This window comes from Myotis myotis, unplaced genomic scaffold (assembly GCF_014108235.1).
Source record: "Myotis myotis isolate mMyoMyo1 unplaced genomic scaffold, mMyoMyo1.p scaffold_m19_p_6, whole genome shotgun sequence".
In the NCBI taxonomy this organism is placed as follows: Eukaryota; Metazoa; Chordata; class Mammalia; order Chiroptera; family Vespertilionidae; genus Myotis; species Myotis myotis.
This window is the reverse complement of record NW_023416368.1, coordinates 20,464,040-20,483,057: the sequence shown is the minus strand read 5'-3', so window position 1 is coordinate 20,483,057 and position 19,018 is coordinate 20,464,040. Positions and strand designations below refer to the sequence as shown.

Below are 19,018 nucleotides of genomic sequence, written 5' to 3'. Positions count from 1 at the left end.
AGCAAAATGGGAACAATAATACTAATACTCATTTTGAAGAGGAATGTTATTTTCCTCTTCATTACCCATGCACACTGCTTCCAAAACTGGCCTCCCCCAGCGGTTCTCAACCTGTGGGTCGCGATCCCTTTGGGGGTCGAACGGCCCTTTCACAGGGGTCGCCTAAATACATCCTGCATATCAGGTATTTACATTACGATTCAAAACACTGGCAAAATTACAGTAATGAAGTAGCAACGAAAATAATTGTATGGTTGGGGGTCAACACAACATGAGGAACTGTATTGAAAGGGTCGCGGCATCAGGAAGGTTGAGAACCACTGCGTGAGTGTAAACAGACTCAAGCTCACGCGCTCTCTCCACCGGCTGGCGCACACCGCCTGCAAGCCCGGCACTGGCCTGCACCCCGTTTCTAGACACGCGCGCCTACGCAGTGCGCACGCGCACCCACCACCCTCCGCGAGAGCAGCGATTCCCCACAGAGCCGGACCCCCAGGATGCGCCCCGCGACCCGGGGCCTCAAGCGCCATTGCCCCGGAGCCGAGAATCCCAGGCCACCTGGCGGGGCCTGACCTCCCACTCCATGCCAGGCCGCTGCCGAGGGCTGACGGCCGGTCTCAGACTCCCTTCCTCCCCCTCCATCCCCGCTCCGGCCCGGCAGGCTTACCTGAGGGTGAGGGCCTTGAGGGACAGCGCCCTCTCTCCGCGCCCAGCACGGGCTCCGGGGACGCTCCAGGGATGGGGTGGCGGGGTAGCGGCCCGGGCGGCACACCTCCGGCTCCTGGGAAGGGGCTGGGACGAGGAAGTGCCCGGGCCCGGGCGGCCCCACCCCTGGGAAAGTCCCCGGAGATTGACAGTCCTGTCGTCCAATCGCGCCGTGCTCTACGGGCGGGCCCGCGGCTGCTGGGGTGGGGCCGGGCGAGGTAAACAGCCGGAGCAGCTGCCGAGCGGCCACGGGTGTCCGTCCCTCGGGCCGGGGACGCCCTGGGTCTGGGCAGCTCCAGACGGCATTCCCGGCGCCGGAAGCCCCGGGCTCCGGAATGAGGCTGCGGCCACTTGAAAGCCCAAACTACCGAGCGGAGACGAGCCGCAGAGACCACCCCACAACTTCCTGGGGCCGAGGGGCACCGGGCCAGAGCGAGGAAGGAACTTGCCAAAAGGCACATAGCGTTTGGAGCTCAGCCGGAGCGGCTGCTCAGGGCCCCGGCGATCGGGGCTGGGCGCTCCCGGACTTGTGAGCAGAGCTCATAGAAATTCCGAGCTGGAGGGACCCTGCAGGACTCTCACTGTTGCTGCTAACATGCACTGCTCCAGACACTGTAAGCACTTTGCACGCACTACTTCAATTTACTCGGCCACCCTAATGAGATGGGTTTTGTACACCTTATTTATTTTATTTTATTTATTTTATTTTATTTTATTTTATTTTTACCATAAATATATGAAACACAGAGTATATCTTACGGTAGGTGGACCAGGGATTTCCCAGATGCATAAGGAGCAGTAGTTTGGCTTAAGGTTGGGAACACTGGTCTTTTTAAGGTCATAATTTTATTCTACAGAGGGTAAGTTTAATTTCAGAAGGGATTTGAGGAGCTGTTTCACACAGGCCCTCATTTTACAAATTGAGGGATCTGTCAATCAACTGATTCTGTGCAAACACACACACAAGCATATGCCTAATCCAAGCATTCTCCTTTCAGGCTCGGTGACAACCTGGGATGCCTTCAATTACTTCAAAGGTGTTATCAAATTCTCAAAACAGCCCTGGCTGGTTGGTTCAGGGTGCGTGCCAGAGGCACCAATGATACATTGATGTTTTTCTCTCTGCCTCCCTCCCTTCCATTCTCTTTAAAAAAAAAAAAAAAAAGAAAGAATATCCTCAGGTGAGGATTTAAAAAATAATAATTCTAGTTCATTTTAATTATGAAAATAAATACACATATACCCAGATTTTGAAGGGAGGGAGCCAAGGAATGCAAACACCAAAGCGCCATTGAGTGTCACCAAGAGGGAGGTTACAGGGAGATTAGAATCTATAAGGCAGCCCTCAGGCATCACCTCTACCCATTGGGTCCCCACACCAGCCTCCTTCCTGTTCTTCATCTGTACACCCCAAATTGCCTCTTCTTAGAATGCTCTCTTCCTAAGCCCAACCTCTCTTCTCATGAACATTGACATTTACTTTAAAGAGAGAGAGAGAGAAGGATCTTCAACTATTTGAATTTTGTTTCCAAACTATTTCAGCTGTTTTTATAAAAAGTCCAACTGAACTTAGAGAGTTAGGAAAATAATTCCATTCCCTAAAATACCAGACGACTCCTAGGTGGGTTTTTTTGGACAATGCTCTAGTATGACATAAAAAGGTTACATAGTCATCTTGTTGCCTGTATTCCTACTTTGGGATAATTTTTCTTAACAATTACAACGTGTGAGAAAACTCATCTCTTCAAAGTCATGACCGCACCCACCCCTTCCATCCTTTTTTAAGTCTTTGTTGGACTTCAGAACATCCCTCCATGTTAGAGGCCATGGGGACCACTGATCACAATCTCTTACTTGACGGGTAGGAAAGCAGAGGCTTCAATGTAGTAAAGGACTTGTTAAAGGCCACATGTGTCGAGTGATGCAACCAGTGTTGGAACTCAGGACTTGGGCTGCCCAGCACATGTACACTTTCCACTGCACCATGTTGCCTTTACAGTGTCATGATTTTTCGTACTGTCTTACAGGAACTCAGCACTCATTATGAACATAGGCTATGAATTTAACTAATGGGGTTCTAATCCCTACTCAACCACTTGCTACCTGGGTGGCCTCTCTAAGCCTGTTTCTCTCTGAATGTAGAGATGATCATTGAACCTACCCCTCAGATGATCCTGAGGATAAATGAGATAATGCGAGTAAAGCCCAAAACTTGGCACAAAGAAGGCATTTGAGAAATGATAATGCATGTAGACATGGGTTACATGCATTGGGTAGACCGTCACAGTTAAACCCAGGAATATAGTCTCCCCAGTTGCCAGCCACCATCCACATCCACGATAGGGCCCTAGACCGGGGGCCTGGCAGGGCGGGAAACAGGTCCCCTAGCCTGTCACTTCTGCTCCCCCCAGATCTGGAAGATTTCCAAGCCAGGAAGCTTGACCTCACACTGGAAGCTAAGCGACCCAGGCAGCTGGGAACCTCTTGCTCTTCCAGAGTGACAACAAGCACCTGTGCAAAGCCCCACCTGGGAGGACAATCAAAAGGCCTGTGTTTTGTTTTGCTTTGCTTTAAAGCACACAGATTCCTAATCTCCTTTCTGCCACTCCCTCCCCTCCTCCACCAAAGCTGTTCCAAAGTCAGACCTAAATCCACATTTGAGGAAAATAAAAAACAGACCCCAAAGAAGAAAAAAGTTGGAGGGTCACAATACTGTATATTAAACTATACTACAAAGCCATTGTAATCAAAACAGCCTGGTACTGGCATAAGAACAGTCATATACATCAATGGAACAGAACGGAGACCCCAAAAATCAACCCACGCCATTACGGTCAATTAATATTTGACAAAGGAGGCAAGAGCATACAATGGGGTAGAGACAGTCTCTTCAATAAATGGTGTTGGGCCCAGCTGGTGTGGCTCAGTGGTTGAACACTGACCTATGAACCAGGAGGTCACGGTTTGATTCCTGGTCAGGGCACATGCCCAGGTTGCAGGCTCAATCCCCATTGTGGGGCGTACAGGAGGCAGCCAATCAATGATTTTCTCTCATCATTGATGTTTCTCTCTCTCCCCCTCCCTTCCTCTCTGAAATCAATAAAAATATATTTTAAGAAATAAATAAACAGCACTTAGAATAGCTCTGCTTTATACTATTCTCTCTATATTTATCCATGTTTGAAAATTTCAATAATGAAATATTAAAACATTTTTAAAAAATAAAATAAATGGTGTTGGGAAATTGGATGGGTACATGAAAAAAAAAAAAAAAAAAAGGAACTGGACCACCAACTTACACCACACACGAGAATAAATTCAAAATGGATTAAAGACAAATGTAAGTTGCAAACCATAAAAATTCTAAAGAAAACATAGGCAGTAAAATCTCAGACATCTCACATAGCAGTATTTTCACTGATACATCTATGGCAAGAGAAACAAAGGAAAAAATAATTAAATGGGACTACATCAAACTAAAAAGCTGCACAGCACAAGAAACCCTCATCAAAATGAAAATAACCCATGTGTGGGAGAACATATTTGCCAATGATACATCTGATAAGGCGTTGATTTCCAAAATACATAAAGAACTTATAGAACTTAATACCAGGAACACAAACAATCCAACTTTAAAAAGTGGGCAAAGGACTTAAATAGACACTTCTCCAGAGAGGACATACAGATTGGCCAACAGATATGAAAAAAATGCTCAACATCACTAATCAGCAGAGAGATGCAAATTAAATCTACAGTGAGGTTTTAATCACCTCAACAATGGCTACCATCAACAAATCAACAAATGACAAGTGCTGGTGAGGATGTAGAGAAAAGGGAACCCTAGTACACTGGTGGTGGGAATGCAGGGTGGTGCAGCCAATATGGAAAACAGTATGGAGTTGCCTCAAAAAATTGAAAATGGAACTGTCATTTGACCCAGCAATCCCACTTCTGGGAATGTATCCTAAGAATCCGGAAACACCAACCAGAAAGATTATATGCATTCCTATGTTCATAGCAGCATTGTTTACAATGGCTAAGATCTGGAAACAGCCCAAGTGTCCATCAGTAGATGAGTGGATAAATAAAGAAGTGGGACATTTCCATCATGGAATATTATGCAGCTGTAAAAAAGAAGGATCTCTTACCCTTTGCAATAGCATGGATGGACCTGGAGATTATTATGCTAAGTGAAATAAGCCAGTCAGAGAAAGACAAATATCACATGATCTCATTTAAATGTGGAATCTAATGAATAAAATAAACTGACGAACAAAATAGGTCCAGAGGCATGGAAACATGGAGCAGACTGACAGATCTCAGAGGGGAGAGGGAGTGGTGGGGACAGAAAGAGATTAACCAAAGAACATACATGGGGCTCAAGTGGAAGGGGTAATGGGGGACATCTGTAATACTGTCAACAATCAAAAATAAATTTCAAAAAATCTTGTACTTCTAACCAAAAAGTTCATACTCCCAAACCCTCCCATAACTGATTGAACTCTAAATCAAGTGCCTAAAGAAGAGTGAAGGCTACATATTAAAAACATTAAAAGGTAACATTTGTGGAGTATTTGCTGTGTGCTAGGCCTGCACTTTCACATACTGTGTCTCCCAGCCACGCTCTGAAGTCAGGACTATTATCATCCCCATTTCTCAGATGAAACTGGGGCTTGGAGCTGTTAAATGACTTGGACGAGGTCACATACAGCAACAGGTAACTGGAGCAGGAAGATCCAGGCTCTTAAAGTCGAAACACTCCTAAGCATTGTGTTATGGAGTCTTGCCAGCTAGCAAGACATAGAACTCAAAATGCCAGACCTTTTAAAGAGCTGTTAGAAAGGATCAAACCCAGCCTTTTACTTGTAGGGATGAAGCCACCGAGGACCAGAGAAGCAGGGATGTGCTGGAGATCTCACAAGTTCGTGATTAGTAACTTGGGACTGGAACCCATCTCCTGCTTCCAGATCAGTGTTATATCCACACCCTCCACCGATGGGAAATGGAGCTTTCAAACAAGCACGTGTATCATTCCATTGTGTGCATTAGTGAGCCGGGGCCTTGGCTGGGGGGGTCAGTGAAACTCAGGGCCAGCAGCTACGGACGAAAGAAAAGAACAATCCTGGCTCTGGGTCCCTTCCTTAGATCCACGTGTCCTTAGCCTGAGGCCACCCCGGGATGTAAAACCCTCTCTGGATTCTAGGTGCTTTCTGGTATTGGGTGTGTGTGTACACAAGAGAGATGTCAGCGATAGTTAAATGAGAAATGGGTGTCAAGCACGTTTCTGTTGACTGAAGTTGTACTAGGTTATCGTGTTTCTTGGTAAGAAGTAAATCAGTCTTTAATTCTGTCTACTCCCAAATACCATAACTGAATGAGGGCACAGACACAACGACAGTAAGACAGCGTTCGCTTTGCACATTCACTCGGCACCCTGATGTGAATTAAACCATGTGCTGTGCCCACGATTGCCCTTCCTCCAAGAAGCAGAGCCTGAGAGAATTAGGGCGTCAGACAGACCTGGGCCTAGAGGACAGCCCTGCGTCAGCAAGTACTCCTCGTGATTGTTCTCTGCCTGTTTCCTCATCCACAGCATGAAGGTTAGAACAGTGCCCAACACACAGGGTGGAGCAAGTGAAATACCACAGGGTCTGGCATCAGTGAAAGGCAGCAACAATAATTACAATCAATCCTATAGGGTCCCCACAGCCTAGAGCAGGGGTGGGCAAACTTTTTGACTCGAGGGCCACAGTGGGTTCTTAAACTGGACCGGAGGGCCGGAACAAAAGCATGGATGGAGTGTTTGTGTGAACTAATATAAATTCAAAGTAAACATCATTACATAAAAGGGTACGGTCTTTTTTTTTAGTTTTATTCATTTCAAACGGGCCGGATCTGGCCCGCTGGCCGTAGTTTGCCCATGGCTGGCCTAGAGCCTGGAGGAACTTGCCCCAGACCTCACAGAGTGTGTTCTCGGAAATGCCAGGCCTGGAAGCGCTCTCCTGTTTTCCTCTTTCTCCACCCCAACTATTTCCCCTAAGTCCCTGGACCTGGGGTTTCTAGGGCACCACTAGAGAGAGGAGAGGTAAAATGACACTAGGGACATGCTGGCCTTCGTGACCTCATCAGTCTCCTCTCCTAGTTCCTAAGAGCCAGGCCTCCCCTGTTCCAGCTCCTCTCCCTCTGGCCTCCCTGTCTCCAGTCAGGGTTCCGATCGGATTTGGGTTTAGATCCAAGCTTGCCCCCTGTCATCCTCCCAGAAGTGGGAAGTGGTAGGCCAGGCCCAGCCCAGCCCCCGAGGGAGGCAGACCCATGGGAACCAGAGCGATTTCTAATCCTGGGAAGCCCTGACAGGGCCCTGAGAGTAATCAATCCTCCCTCAGCCTCACCCCTGTCCTCTCATGCTCGCTCTGCCTGGCCCCTCCTGCTTCTCCCAGCCAGAAGCCACTGCAGTGACTTGGCCTCCACTCCTTGCCACTTCTCGCCAGGGACTTCCCTGGGCTGGGCCTCTGACCAGCTTTGGAAAATCTGGACTGTTTGTGATCAAAGAGGAGGCCGCATCGCCGCTGCTGCCAGCCCTTCACCCCCTCCTGGTGCTTTGGGCTCTGTTAAAGGTTCAACCCCAGAAAGGCCCAGCCGCCCCGGGAGGGAAGCAGGTGGGGGAGTGCTCCATAGGGTCCCAGCCTTCCAGTCTTTAGATCACAAAGTTCCCAACACACACACACCCTCACACACACACACACACACACACACACTCATAATACCCACTCACACACACACCTACACACCCCTCACACACAGAGACACACACACACACCTACACACCCCTCACACAGACACACACACACCTACACATCCCTCACACACCTACACATCCCTCACACACAGACACAGACACACACACACACTCATAATACCCAAACACTCACACACACCCCTACACACTCCCCTCACACACACTCATAACACCCACTCACACACATACCTACACACCCCTCACACACAGACACACACACACACTCATAATACCCAAACACACACCCCTACACACTCCTCACACACAGACACACACACACACACACACTCATAATACCCAAACACACACACACCTACACACCCCTCACACACAGAGACACACACACACACCTACACACCCCTCACACAGACACACACACACCTACACATCCCTCACACACCTACACATCCCTCACACACAGACACAGACACACACACACACACTCATAATACCCAAACACTCACACACACCCCTACACACTCCCCTCACACACACTCATAACACCCACTCACACACATACCTACACACCCCTCACACACAGACACACACACACACTCATAATACCCAAACACACACCCCTACACACTCCTCACACACAGACACACACACACACACTCACATAATACCAAAACACACACACACACACACACTCACACAAAGCTACACACTGCCCTCACACACAGACATGTATAAACACACTTTTGCTCACAGGGTCATACACATATACACCTCAGTAGATTGGACACATGCTCACCAACGAAGACACACGTCGTCACACACACACACAAACATCCATGTTCACACTAGGGAACCTACTCCCTTTTCTTGGGGGAAGAATAAGATAAAAATAGACCTTTCTTTTCCTTCTCTTTGGAAAAACTAGTAGCGACTAGAGAGAAAAGACTGGCTGAGGAAGCCGGGCAAGAAGAGGAGGGCAGGAAAAGGAAATAAAAGGAGGGAGAGAAGCAAGAAGAGAACGGCAGGGCCTGCTGGGCGGGCGGGCAGGGACATAGAGAGGCCCAGAGCCCAAGCCCTAAGTGGGGGAAGAGGAACCTGGGCCTGGAGCAGCGACCCCAGCAGGCAGGAAAGTGGGAGGCTGGTGGCTCTTGGCCCAGAGGTGGGAGGGCCTGGTGGGCCCAGCACCCTGGTGCAGTGAGCCCTTTCCCCTGTCCTGCCTGGCTCGCCGCCCCCAGGCTGGGTCACTCACCTGGAGAAGGGCAGGAGGAGACAGGGTGTGTGTGGCGGGGGCTGCCGGCCCTGTGAAGGCTGCTCCACTCACTGTGCTTCTGCAGGAAGGAGGGCTGGGCTGGGCTGGGCTGGGCTGACTTTTAGCAGGAGGGGAATTCCCCGAGATGGAGGAGCCAGGCAGCCACACAAGGCTCAGCAGAGGCCCCTTCCCACCCCTGGCAGAGCACAGGGCCCTTCTCTATCAGTCCCCACCTGTCACTGCCCAGACTGGCTGTCGCTAGCTGTGAATTCCAGGAGACGGCTCAGGGGAAGAGCTGGAGCCTGCGGATTCCGGGGCTGGTCTGAGGACTGGCGCAGGGCAGGCAGGGGCCACCTGGTCTGCTCACCCCACCTCGCCCCAGGGTTCTCCCAAGGACCTCTATTTCCTCCTTTGCCTAACATGGGGGATTCCAGTGCTCAGGACCCTGAGGAAATCACCAGATGTCCAGCCCACATCCTCCTGCCCCCAGTCCTACCCCATCTGTTTCCACTTAGTCTGGTGGATTCTCCTCTGGGCAGGAAGAGCTTACTCCCCTCTGTGCCAGACCTCATTCAGATGTCGAGGGGGGTCTTAGAGACCGCACCACCCCGAGCAGCCAGCTCTGCACGAACCAGCGCGGGTGCTCCGGAATCTTGCTTCCCCATCTGGTGTCTCAGTGATCCCTGCTGGAAAATGGGGACAGTGAGTCCTGCTTTGGCTGCCTCCTGTGATGATAAGTAAAGTAAAACAATGGATTGCAGACATTCTTTGTAAACTATCAACTGCTTTACAAACATAAGTTCTCAGTTCATTATCTGCTGACGCCTGGAGAAGGGATGGGAGGGGGCCGTGTGGATGAGCTGGCCTCTCTCTCTCTCTCTCTCTCTCTCTCTCTCTCTCTCTCTCGATCAGCCCCGGTACAGAGTTTCTTCATTCTTACAGTTTCTTCAAGACCACTCACAGGCTTACAGACCACTGAGGATACAGGGGTGGACAAGCCAGCTCCTGCCTACTCACAGATTTGGTGGCTGCCCGTCCAGAACAGTAGCCAATGGCCACTCGTGGCTATTTGAATATAAATTCATTAAAATCAGGAATTCAGTTCCTCAGCACCAGCCACATTTCAAGTGCTCAGTGGCCACATATGGCCATCACATTAGCTGCACATGTGCAGAACATTTCTATCATTGCCAAGAGTTCTATCGGACAGCATTGCTGTGGGGGCTGTAGGCAAATTCATAGGCAGTGACAGTAAAGCGTGGTAGAGATGTGTTTTGGCAGGAGAAATACAGGGAGCTGCAGAGCTTGGACAAGGGAGCAGCTGGTCAGAATTTGGGGATCTGGGAAGTCCTCCTGAGGAAGTGACGCCTTAGCTGAGACCTGAAAGTAACCAAGCGAGAGCATAAGGAAGCGTGTTCTCAGCAAAAGGAAGAGACTGTGCAAAGAGAAGACGACATTGGGGGAACTTAAAATCGGTCGCTCTGAATGGAGCATGGAGTTTGAAGCAGGCAAGGAGAAGTAACATAGGTAGGGCCTGGGGAAATAGGCAGGCCAGTCACAGGAGCCACATTTATTCCTGGGGGTAGGGCAGGGGGGTGAAGTGGGGGATAGGAGGGAGGAGGGGGAGAGTTCACGGAATCCAATCCTCAACTGCTCTGTGCCCTTCACACTGGGATTCCACGGGAATGCTAGAGACACCTCCTGGCTCAATGGCCTCACTTTACAGATGAGGAAGTGAGGGACAGGCAAGGGAAGTGACTGTCCAAGTGAGTACATGGAGGGACTTCCTGGCTCCTAGTCCAGTGCTCGGTCACACACCACATTCAGTCCCTCGGTGACAGTAACACTTTTAAAATGTGCAATAGCCACCCGGCAGATGTGGCTCAGTGGTTGAGCGTCGACCTATGAACCAAGAGGTCACAGTTCGATTCCCAGGCAGGGCACATGCCCGTGTTGCAAGCTTGATCCCAGTGTGGGGCATGCAGGAGTCAGCCGATCAATGATTCTCTCTCATCATTGATGTTTCTATCTCTCTCTCCCTCTCCTTTCCTCTCTGAAGTTAATAAAAATATATTTTAAAAAATAATAAATGTTCAGTAGCCACACAAGTGGCTAGCGTACCAGAATGGGCAGACACTCCCGTCACCATAGGAAGCTCTATAGGACTAGACGCACCAGTCCTTGAGTTAGACCAGGCGCACAGGATGGTTGCTACCTTCTCTCCACATAGACCCTTTTCTCTGCTGGGAGTAAACACAGCTTCCCACACTCATGCTGTCAGATGCTCTTCTCTCTGCCCCCTGATACCAAACTGAAGGGCCTCCCTCACAGCTCAGAAGCAGGCATCTGGGCTGGTGGCAGGACCCAGCATCAGGGAGAGAGATCTCGTCCCGGCTCCCTTTGTGAAATCTCCTGGTGACCTGGGATCAGCCCCCAGGGTCAGCCAGAGCCTTCCGTGAAACTGACAAATGTCCCTAACTGGAGGAAATGGAGTTTTAGATTCCTCTTCAGTAGAATGTATCATTCAGTCCTAATATTTCTGGATCGCTACATTCCCTCCAAACGCAATGTTTTCTCTCCCGAGGCCACAATAATCTGTGAGTCCTCTGTCAGTTCGTGGAGCCCCACTGAGACGGGTTCCTGCTCATGGAGTCTTAAATGGCAGGGGGACCTGAAAGCACTAAGGTGGCTGAAGGAGTTGGATCCCCGCGCCCCCCCCCCCCCACCTACCGTCCCCCACCTCCACCCCACCCCTGAACTGGAATCTCCAGTCAGGAATACTTGGCTTGCACATCTAGGGGAAGATTAGCACTGGGTTTCTTTCCCTGCCAAGATGCTGAGGGCAATTAGCTTCTCACACCTCTCTCACCTCTTCTTTCTTCCAGCTATGAATTCCCTGAAATTGCCTCTTCTGTTCGGCTCATGCGATAGACATCAAGGAAGAAGAGGCCCTTGGACTGAGTCCTGGTTCTGCTGTGTGGTCCGGGGCAAGTCCTTCCCCCTCTCTGAATTTCCCCTTCTGTGAGGTAAAGAAAGGAGTCAGACTAGATCATCACTAAGGGACCTTCCATTCTGACTCGGTACAGAAGTCCCAAAGTTCAGAAGAAGGAGAAATCGGGGAAGGCTAAGATGGTCAGGAAATAATCGGTAATATTTAGGGTTAACATCTACCAGACAAAGCCCTCCGTGTTCTTAATGATGGCATGCATTCCGCATCAGAGCCCTCAGAGACTGGTACTGCTATTCTGCAGATGAGGACGCTGAGGCTCATGGTGGTTTAGGCCAACGGCTAACAAGTGGCACAGCTGGAGTACAAACCCAGGTAATGTCTCCAGAGCTCACCTGGAGAGGAGTCCTCGGTGCTGGACCTCGAAGGATGGGTGAGATGTGGGTGTACATGGGAACCCCTCCTAGGCCCACGCCTTTGATGCTTAATTATTCAGCTCCACCTCTTCCACCTTGTTAATGTGTGGGGACAGCACCAGGCCAGTCTCATAATAGTCAGTCAATCAGTATTTATTTAGTGAAGGAATGGATTTGAGCGCCTGGGTTTCCTGACTCACGAATTCTATTGAAAGCTCCCCAGGATGGGGACTCCTCATGCTCTTAGGACCTAGCCCAGGAGTCTGGGCAGATCCAGGTCCCACTGTAAACCTAAGAAATCAGACTCTCGGGTGGAGGGAGGACTGGAGGCAGCATTTTTAATAACCTCCCAGGGGTGACCTTAGTACTTAGGAGAGTTTGAGAAAGCCAAGTCCTTAAGCTGGGCCTTCCAACTCCAAAGTGAGAAGTATCTGCTTGTAGACAGGCAGCCAAAGAGACCTCAGTGTCATGAACCCTCAGGAGGTACCAGTAGGCTAGTGCTTCTCGGGGTCCCCCAAGCATCCAGTCCGTGATTTTTGCAAAAGCGCTTTGAGTCTGTGAACATCCACTCGGTGCCAGGCCCACTGCCATTCCTGAACTCCCCGTGTGACCTCAGCAAGTCGTTTCCTCTCTCTGTCCCACACTTTCCTCATCTGTGAAAGGGGGTCAGTGCTCTGTGCCCATCTACAACCCTGGGCATATGCCCAGAAGGGGTACCCGTTAGGATAACTTTGCAAAGAATAACATAGGTCAGGGGTTCGTCAACTCTAGTGTCCATCAGAATCATCTGATCTATCTGGTCTCGGGTGGGTCCTTCCATCAGCGGTTTTCAGTCCTGGCTGCACATTAGAATCATCTGGTGAGCCCTGTGAAAACACAGATGCCCAGGTCCCACCCCAGACTAATTACAGCAGGATCTCAGAGGGTGTGGCCTGGGTTTGCAATTTTAAAAGCTTCCCAGTTGGTTCAAAGTTGGGACTATCGCTCTCAAAGGGGCCATTCTAACAGATCTGATGCAGGTGGCCCCAGGACCTCACAGTTTCTTGGGGCTCTGTGATCTCTCCCCACCTCTTCCCCTTTTTTTGTGTCAGGGAAGGTGCTTTCTCAGCACCAGGGTCAGAGACCATAAGGACGACAGATTTTAGAACATTATACATGATGGAGGTGAAAAGAAAAATTAAAATTCAGACCAAGTCACGATGAGGAGAGCAGATACATATAACTATGTCGGCATCTGAAAAATGGGATTCGGGGATGCATTTTGCAAAATTGTGCTTTCCAAGGAAACAAACACCGGGCAGTGTGTTGCAAGATTTTTGTCAAAGGAAAATGCTCCAAGGACAAATGTTGCAAGATTGTTCTGCTGAAGGAAGTGGCTTCTTGGCCCATCAAGTCTGGAACAAAGCTTAGAGATGATCTTAACCCCCCCCCCCCCCCCCCGGCTGGATAGAAGAGGAAACTGAGGCCCAGGGATAGGGAGGCACGTGCCCAGGGTCAGGCAGGGAGTTGTGGATGAGCTAGCGTCACAATCCAGGCTTCCCAACCACTTCCTGTCTCCTCCCTTTCCTCTATTCCTCAAGTATCCACCACGTCTGTTGTAGCTCCAGGTCCCCCGCCCACCGCCTGTACTCCCATTCTCTTGGACAGCACCCAAGGTCAAAGCCTGGGACTAAATCTGTGCCTGGGTAGACACCTGCCAGATAACTGGGGCCAGAGCCAGCGGGAGGCTGGGGCGCGCTAGAGAGGAAGGAGCCGTCTGATGATGTGGCCTGACCTCAGAAAGGAAGCCTGGTCACCAGGGGGAATTTCCCCGGGGGCGAGGTCTCATGTCTATGCAAATATGGTACTCCAAGTAACCTGGACCCCAGAACGGGAGAGGGGAGAGGCAGGAAGCAGGGAAGGCATGGGGTCTGCACCTCCCAGGGTACCCACACTATGCCAGGCTCCCTCTGTGTGATCTCATTTTGTCCCTGAGACACCCTGCTAAGGAGGAAAGTTGGCCGGGAGTCAGTGAGGGGAGGGTACATTTGCCCAAGAAAATGCAGTACATTCCAATCCCAAAGAGAGACCAGGAAGCGGCATCAGTGAGGATGGATTTGGTGCTGCCGCTGCTGCCACTGACAAGGGTGACAGTAATGATGCTTGAGTCCGAGAAGTCTGACAAAGTTTCATTTTAGGTTTCCATCTTGCTCACTGGGGAGTTTTATCCTGGGGCCAGGTCGCCTGCGGAGGTAGTGACCCTGCCTCTCGCTTTGGGTGCATCTCAGAGCTCAGAACGCTAGGGGGTATGGCAGCTGGCACCATTAACCCTTTCACCACCAGCTCCCAGAACATCCCTAGATAAGGGAAGAGAATGGGAATGATATTTTTGAAGGAAAAATCTCTCTTCTGCCTCTTTACATGTCACTCACCTTGAGCCTCACTACCCCCAAAAGCCTTCCCCCAGATCCTGCTCCCTTCCAAGGCTGATCCCATCACTGCCTAGCTCTCCAGAGAGCTGGCCTTGCCTCCCCAGAGCAGGGGGGCAATAGGACTAGAGTCTTGGCAGGGCAGTTAGGCCCCACATCTGTTTATCTGCCCATCGCAGAACATACACAAGAACAGCGGGCTGCTGATTTCTGGAGCTGTGCGCTGCACATGAGGCTGTGTGCCAAGAAGAGTGAGTGTGTGAAAAAGCAAGTGTGGGTACTTGTGTGAGCTGTTTCCTGTGTGGTCAGTAATACATATATGGACCACAGATCAGTCTGATTGTTACCAGCCGTGTATTTGTGGACCTAATCGTTTTCTTTTTCTCTATGTGGCCACCAACGTGTGCCTCTGATTCCGGCGTGCACAGCGTGTCCCTGTGGATATGCCTGGCAGTGATTTGGAATCCCGTGTGTCTGATAAGCAGTCATTACAGGCTGTGAGTGGATGCCAAATACATGGGAGAGTGGGAATGGGAATCGCTGGGCCAGCACTGGCGTAGGATCTCTATGTGCAGGCCCTCCCATCCCTGCCCATAGCTGTCTCTATCCAGGTCAAGGTCATCTCAATGGGGTAGCACTAGAGGGTTCTGACTGCAGCTGGTGGCACAATAGGCAGATGGTGGCAGCGGGGAGGAAGGGGCGAGACCCTCCCACAGAAGGAAATGTATGTTCTGGAAACCGCTACAACAGCTGGGCCTGGGGGGAGGGCTCATTCCTACATGGCTCTGATTTAGGGCTTCCTCCATCCTCACTTAGCTGAGAGGGCAGTGAGGTGGCCTGCACCTGGGGCCTGGGCCTCACATCCTGCCTCTAAAAGCATTTCCTGCCTCTGGGTTCCCAGGTAATGACTCCTGGTTTCACCGCTGCCTCCCTCGTTCATTCCCCAAAACCAGTTGGGCAGTTCCCTTGATTTCTTTTTCTTTCTTTTTTTTTTTTTAATTGATTTTTCACAGAGAGGAAGGGAGAGAGATAATAGTTAGAAACATCGATGAGAGAGAAACATCGATCAGCTGCCTCCTGCACACCCCCTACTGGGGATGTGCCCGCAACCCAGGTACATGCCCTTGACCAGAATCAAACCCGGGACCCTTCAGTCCGTAGGCCGACACCCTATCCACTGAGCCAAACCAGCTAGGGCTCCCTTGGTTTCTTGCTGCCCCGTGTGTTTGTTTTCTTTTCTTTTCTTTTCTCCATCTCTGCTTCCTCCACTCTGGCTCAGACCCTCCTGCCTCCACATCTGGGGAATGACTACAAGCCTGTCCAGTGGTCTCCCAGGCACTGGGCCCATCTCCTCCACAGACACGTCTTTCTAAAGGGCCTCTCTAATCAGACCAGTCTCGTCCCTAGCACCTTCGGGTGAAGTCCACACTCTTGCCTGGACTCTGTGAACTTCCAGATGGTGTTCGCACACTGGGTGTGGGGCCCAAGGTCCAGGGGCCCTTCCCCTTGCCTCCACGTCTGTGCCCTTATTCCAGCTGTTGCCTCTCCCTCCCACCTTTAATATCTTTCATTGTTGGAAGCATATCTACACATCTTTCAAGGTGCCTGGACATGCCTCTTTCCAGGGAGCCGCTCTCAGCTTCTCTGTGGTTAATCTGTGGCCTCTGCACTTGGTACCACTTGCTGCCATGAGCTTGGTTGAATTTTTCTAAAAATATTTCTCCACTTGGCTGAGGGTTAGTGGCAGTGTAGGGACTCAGTAGTCCTCAGAGACTGTTGGAAGAGACTCTCCGCAACCCCGTTCTCCTCCATGGGCTGGAATCTAGTCCATTTACTAATAACAAAGAGCTGAGTCCTTACTGTATCTTGGACAGTGTGGTTTGGTCTTCACAGCCCTGTGAGTTAGAAACCTTTGTCATTCCCTTTTCACAGATGAGGAAATCAAGACATGGAAAGGTCAAGTGACTTATCTATGTCTGAGCGGTATGCTGGGATTTGAGGCCGCCTGCCTGCCTCTGTAGATCTAACCACTGAGCAGAGGGCTGTTATTCAACCAGAATTTCCCACTTGCCTAACTCCAAACGCAAAGCGGGGAAGTCTGCGTTGGGAAACCTGAGGTCTGAGGGGAGTGGAGAGGACTGTTGGGGCGCCGATTTACCGCTTCTGGGTTCTGAAATTTGGGTTGGGCAACTTGACACTTCTCCCTCCTATTGTCTGTCAGCTCAGTCTGGCTTCCGCATGAGGAGGAAGAGGAAGAGGATATGTCAGCAGAGAGAGCAGGGCAGGTGCTGGCCCCAGATCTAGCCCTTACTCAGCCAGGGCCACAGTCCTGCTCTCTGGGCCGCAATTTCCAAACTTATGAAATGGGAGGGCTGCTTTGGATGACCACTGAGGCCAGTTCCCGCTCAGACAATCTTCAGGCAATTTGCTTCCCCACTTGGACCATCAGTGTCCTCATTAAATGGGGTGACACCCCCCCGCCTCCCCCCCCCCCCCCCCCGCACTACTGCAAAGGAATGGTTATGGAAAAGATTCTCCCGCCAGATGTCTCTGGCAGGGACTCTCTGGCACAGTGAATGGGGATGGGGGAATGGGGGTTAAAGAGCCAGTATTTCCCACACTGCTCTCCAACGGCAGGAAATGCGACAGTGGCAATTCCCAAACAGCTGCTCTGCGTCGGACTCAAAGGGCAACCCCTCCCAACCAGCCACTTTCTTTAGGCATTTCCTGTGACCCTGGAGACCAAGGTTGGCACATCCCAGTCCAGAGCTTCTGAAAAGGGTTTGCCCTGAAGGGAAAATGCATGCCTCAAGGCAGCAGGGGAGCAGCGAGGAGCTCAAGAGAGGATGGGTCTGGCCCTAGCTGGTTCGGCTCAATGGTTAGAGCATCGGTCCGTGGACTGAAGGGTTCCCCGTTGGCAGGCTCAATCCCCCACCCCGGTCATGTTTCTCTCTCTCATATTGATGTTAAAAAAAAGTGTTTTAAAAAAATATATTTTATTGATTTTTTACAGAGAGGAAGGGAGAGGGATAGAGAGCTAGAAACATCGATGAGAGAGAAACATTGATCAGCTGCCTCCTGCACACTCCCTACTGGGGATGTGCCCACAACCAAGGTACATGCCCTTGACCAGAATCGAACCTGGGAGCTTTCGGTCCGCAGGCCAACACTCTATCCACCGAGCCAAACCGGTTAGGGCAAAAAAAAAAAAAAGAAAGTTTTATTAAATAAATAGGATGGCTCTTGGTTGAAGCCTCCCCTTGGAGGGGAAGAAGGAAGTGGGAGAACGAACGTTCAGGGAGTTTATAAAAGCACTGAAGCTGGGCCAGGACTGCAGGGTCCCAGTTCTGTCTGCTGCTAAATTGCTGTAACCTGAGCCCATTGCTTCCTCTCTGTGGAAGTGACAGTTGCTGCAACTGAGAGGGAGGTGAGAATTTCTGAGGCCCCTTCCACATTCAGAACATTCACCGCCATCGTCCTCTTCTCCCACTTTGAGACAGTGCGGTTTGGGCTTCTGCTTTCTCTTTCCTTTTAGTTTTAATTTAGTCCACACTTCTCTCCCTTGAACTCTGGCCACAGAAGCGATCTCCAGTCTGTTATCAGTTGATACAGGTGTTTTGAAGGGAGGTGGGTGGAACACTCAAATGGAAGGTCGTAATGATTAGGACCAATTGGGTCTAACTTTTTACATCTTTAGCATCGAGCACATAGCATGGCACATAGGAGGCGCCTGGTAAGTATACGCTGCTGAATGAATGAATGAATGAATGAAGTACCTTGGATTCACAATAGTGGCTACTCTGTCCTCTGCTACAGCTCCAAGAAAAAAATGTGGTTTGTTCTGCAGGCACCTGGGTCTTAGTGGGATTGTTGCACTAGATTCCCAACTGGCCATGCTCCCTTCATGTTTCCTTTTTTATCTTTAATTTTAAAAATTTTATTTTTAGAGAGAAACACTGATCAGTTTCCTCCTGCACACCCCCTACCGGAGAATCAAGCAACCCAGGCATGTGCCCTGACCAGAAATAGAATTAGCAACCTTTTGGTGCATGGGATGATGCTCTACCAACTGAGCCACATGGACCAGGGCCCTCCATGTTTTCCTTAAGTGCATGGCTAGATGCACACCTTCCCTTCCCAAGAAAGGCTCCCCCTGGGTTATAAGAGAAAACCTGGACATACAGGTCTCCATAATTGGATGTGAACTCCCATTTCTAATCTGGTCTACCTTACCCCACCAACCTTGAGGGTCCCCCTTCTACTATTGACCAGTCCTAGAATACAATCTACCCAACTGAAAGAAAATTAAGTGGAAAATGCATGTTGGGAAATTAGAACAGTGTTTTGTCCAGCACGAGGGCGCAGAGCTGTCCTCATTCCTGATTTCTAGGAATTCTACAAGTCCTAGTTTCTCCACTTGTGTGTTCCCTCAGCCTCATGGGGCCTCCCAATTTCTATTCCCTCAGGTCCCATTGCTCTCTCCTTTCCACTCCCAGCCTATTTTCCCACCAGAACATATTTTTAAGCCAATGCCATATT

General features: G+C 50.3%; 1 protein-coding gene and 1 long non-coding RNA gene across 19 annotated transcripts in view; one reads left to right on the top strand and one right to left on the bottom strand.

Moving 5' to 3' along the window:
• TNIP1 (TNFAIP3 interacting protein 1) overlaps positions 1-8,849 on the bottom strand; it is a 51,762-nt gene extending 42,913 nt beyond the window's left edge. For 6 of the 18 annotated variants that reach the window (XR_004968278.1, XR_004968279.1, XR_004968280.1 and 3 more), the window contains exon 1: positions 668-802. The gene's annotated coding sequence lies outside the window, so the exon portion shown is untranslated. Of the gene's footprint in view, positions 1-667; positions 804-8,708 lie in introns of those variants that run through there. The other 12 variants (XM_036313642.1, XM_036313641.1, XM_036313646.1 and 9 more) reach the window with 6 other exon arrangements.
• On the top strand, positions 811-2,248 carry LOC118658305. Its single transcript, XR_004968281.1, has 2 exons — positions 811-1,319; positions 1,704-2,248. It is a non-coding gene; the product is annotated as an uncharacterized LOC118658305 (long non-coding RNA).
• Positions 8,850-19,018: the final 10,169 nt, after the last annotated feature.